Here is a 4,103-nt window from a genome sequence, read left to right as displayed (position 1 = left end):
CCAGCAATTTTAATAAAAGTAAACACATTTCTGAAGAAATTTCTCCTCCTCCAGTGCTTGTGAAAAAAGACACCATCTCATGGCTAAAACCTCGGTTAATCTGTTTTCGAGCGGCATGACACGGAGCGGACCGCGGGCTGGGCGATGCCCCGAGGGCAGGTTCAGGTCTCTGCAAACTCCTGCCGGCAGCCTGGGCTGAAGCCAGGAGTGCAGAGCCAGGCCAGCCGCAGCCCTGCGCACCCCGGGCCCCCACACCCCCGGCACTGCCCTACGTGCCGGCTCTCAGCGCCCGCAGCGGGGAACGCTCTGCCTGGGTTTACTGAACTCACGTTCTCGTGTCTGAAGCATTAGGGGATGTTGCGGTACCACCTCTGAAGGAAGACGTACCAATGTTATTCTGATCAAGGAGTATCGCAGCACTTTCTGCCTCAAACTGTTGGCAACCTCTGGTTTTGCAGAACAGAAAGGACGGAGAATTTCCCCCTTCATAAAGCTTTCCACATTTTGAAACAAGCCTGAATGAAATGGACTGTCCTGCTGCAGTTACTCAGTGGAAACGACAGATCTCATGCCCAGCGCTCTCCCAAGGGACGCTCCTCTCTGCCAAAGAGACAAAGCGGCACGAGACAAACCCTCAGCTATCCAGGTCTAGCTGCTCCTACACTATTAGCAGAGAGTTAAATCAAACACAGGGACATATGGTCCTTCTAAGCTGCTTATACACATGCGCTGTGGACAGAACACTCAGCTTCGGTGTTTAGAAAATTATTCCTTTGAGTAAAAAATTAAAAATATAAAAATAAACCTCCCTAAACCCCAAGAAGCTATTAATGTTTTAGCATTTTCACAAAACATTGGACGTATTTACACCCAATTTTAGACAACATATAAAGCATTTTCAATTGATGTTTTTAAAATGCACAATTAAAACAAATACCTCAGCAGAAAACCTTTAAAGTTACCTCCCTACCCAAGTGCCACCCAATTGGACAAATACACCACGGTCTCTGATGGTGCATAATTTTAATAGCTAGTTTCTGTGCATACATCCCCTCGAGAACAGTGCGGACTTCCAGAGAAATCTAAGGAGGGATTTTCTTTTTTTTTCCCCTGACTTTTCCAGCAGGAAGCAGGTATTCTAATTTTGAGGCTTCATCTCCTTTTTGGTCTCTGTATTTCCCAAGGGAAGTAAAAGGGCTTTCTAAAAAAGAAACAGCCTCTTCTTTTCATTCCACTTAACATCACCCCACCTGGACTCTATTTTTCCATGACAGGCAGTAAAATCTTAAAGGTCTTTTCCAACCTTAGTGATTCTGCGTGTGCATGAAAATCGCCGAGAGCGCAACCCACGACGGCTGACAGCAACGGGGGTCACCTGGCGCGCGCTTCAGCCCCGAGCTGCGGGGACCGGGGGTCCGCCGCGAGGCGTTCCCTGCCACGGGACATTCCCTGCTGCGACTGCTCTCGGGATGACCTGCTGCCCTGGTCAGAGCCAGAGGGTCTTCAGGCATCTGCGTGGGTTACAATGCCCTCAAGAACAAGCACACAGGGTGTAAAATTTAACTATTCTACCACTTCAAAGGCCGCAAAACTCATATGAAACCTTTTGTTTGGCATCTGAGAATGCACTAACGTTGCAGAGTGAAGCTGTCTCTGATTTAAACATGATGACCCTATGAGTTTAATTAATTGTAGACTTTTCTTTAGAACGAGCAGAGCAGCAGAGGCACATCTGCCATCCCCATGATGTGGGGTTTTCAATTGCTATCACCCATTGCCATATGTTTGTGTCCTTACATAGCGGCCTGAAATGATTCTATCCCACAGGTACCGCAATCAAACAGCACGTTAAAGATGAGACCATCTTCCAGTCCCTTCACTGTGCATGGGGATTCAAGAGAACTGAAACTTACAGGAAATATGACCCAAAAGGCCAAGGTAAGACAGAGATGGCCATCACCACCCCGATCAATCATCACTATGAGTCGCTGAATGGCTGCGTACCCCTCTGCTGCGTATGCCCTGCAGTGCCGGGGCCGACCTGCTGGCCCTGCTCGCCGTCCCTGCTCAGCTCTCTCCCCAGCACCCTAAGGCGCCAGCGCGCTCCCCGGGGCTCAACCAAGTCACGTTCCCCTGCCCCAAAGGAGGTCTGCAGGACCGCTGCGATGCCTGCTGCTGCGGCTGGGGTGCAGGGCTGCTCCCACGCTTCCCGTAGGCTCCCCTCGCCCATGGTTCCCAGCGCGGCGGCGGGGCCTGGCTGCTGCACCGCTGCCCAGCCCCAGTGAGCCAGACCCTGCTGGGAGAAGAGGGACCCCTCGCCCCGGCTACTTCCTCCTCCTCCTCCTGGCCCCCAGGGCAGGACCTGCCGAGCGGCGCCCGCAGGCCCCGGGCACGGCTCCTGGGCGGGCAGTTACCGCAAGGCTGGCTGGTGTACAGAGTGAATATTTTATTTTACACAACATAACAACACAGAGTTGTTGTTTCTGTACAGCATCTGCCTAAAAACAAAGGCAACACCATTGTCACGGAAAAGAAATATACAGTCTGACCGTTTTAAAAAATATCATTTTACTGATTGATCCAGAAGTGGTTATTTGTTAGCTTGGAGGAAATATCATTTCCTTTATAAAAGGCTTTTTCTGTGAAAACTCTCTCTTTTGTTTTCTGCTACTGCAGAACCAGGAAGCCAGTCCTAGAGTAGGGAAGGCACTGGTGCTGTTTCATGCTTTTTTTCACCCCTTCATCTTTTTTTTTCCTTTTTTTTCTTTTTAATCTCTGAATGTTGCCTTCGGTTTTGATATTAAATAAAATCAAATGAAAACTAAATAAAACCCTGTGTGCACTGGTGATTATACAGAACCCCGCATGAACAAGCCATTAATCAGCGAGACAACAGTGGACTTCCAAATCCAGTTCCCCAGGAGAGGGAGTTTCACACAACGTTTGGTGTTTTGCTTTTCATTAAAGTAGAAATTAAAATTAAAAAAAAAAAAAAAAAAAGAAAAAAAAAGCAGGTCACACAGTGCTTTCCAATATCCACTCAGAACTGGAGAAAGTTGCTTTTCCACTATCCACGTCAGAGCTGTCTGACTGGACGAGCATCCCGTTCATGGACATGCTCCTTTTGGACTGCAATCCACCTGCACCCCGGGTGCTGCCGGGGCAGCGGGACTCCGTCAGCTCGCCGCCCAGGGAGAGCCTGCGCTTGGCTCGGGATGCATCAGCTGGCAAAGTGAGGAACTTACTTGGCTTTGATTGTGCTCTTTTGTACGTGGGGGCCCCTTTGACAGAGTCGGGGGGACGGCTAGCTAACTGCAGGGCAGTGGAGTTATTTCTGTTAGTGTTTTGGGACTCGATACTGCTGACAGCTTCACTCTGCGGCTCGCTGCTTGGCTTTGGCCCCGGCTTTCGCTTCTGCTTCTGGGAGACAGAAGTGCTGGAAGTCCAGGCAGGAGGCAAAGCGGAGGTAGTGGTGGCCGAGTCCTGGCTGGAGCCGGTCTCTGGTGACTGTGTCACACCATCGCTGGCAGCCTTGCAGCACTGGATGCCCTCTTCGTGCCCAACAGCCTGCTTGGACACCGACTGCGACAGCACCCCGCTGCAACCTTGGATCTGAGCCCCGTTCGTCTGTGAGTACACATTGCTGACCTTGGTGGCCTTCTGCTGCCCGTTGTTGTTACACACCTTGTAGCGGATCATGAGGATGATGATGAACACAAGCACGGAGGCCACAATGATCCCACCAATGATGATAATCATGGTCCCACCCAGGAACTGGGACTGCATGAAGTGGCAGCGCACGTAATCCTGCTCGGTGGTGAACTGCGTGCAGCCCACCACCCTGGTGGCGGTGAGCGAGGTGATCCCATCGTCGTAGATGGCCAGGACGCACAGGTCGTACATAGTCCCAGCAGCCAGGTTGTTGACCAGGAAGGTTTTGCTTGTGGGAGGTATCATTCTGGGGGAGAAGGAAAACAGCATGAAGGAACCAGCAGACCCGCAGCCACCTCCCCGCCGTGTGCTGCAGCCCCCAGCCGTTGTGAGCACCGCCAGCACTCGGCTCCTCCGCTCCTGCCCCCACCCCCGCAGGGCCGCCCCCTGCC

General features: G+C 51.5%; 1 pseudogene; it reads right to left on the bottom strand.

Annotated features, from left to right (window-relative positions):
* Positions 1-3,015: 3,015 nt before the first annotated feature.
* LOC104618663 lies at positions 3,016-3,958 on the bottom strand (annotated as a pseudogene).
* Between the last annotated feature and the right edge of the window lie 145 nt (positions 3,959-4,103).

The sequence above is a fragment of the Phaethon lepturus genome, unplaced genomic scaffold, assembly GCF_000687285.1.
Source record: "Phaethon lepturus isolate BGI_N335 unplaced genomic scaffold, ASM68728v1 scaffold45313, whole genome shotgun sequence".
NCBI classification, from domain to species: Eukaryota; Metazoa; Chordata; class Aves; order Phaethontiformes; family Phaethontidae; genus Phaethon; species Phaethon lepturus.
The sequence above is the reverse complement of the archived record's forward strand: the minus strand, read 5'-3'. Positions and strand labels throughout refer to the sequence as shown.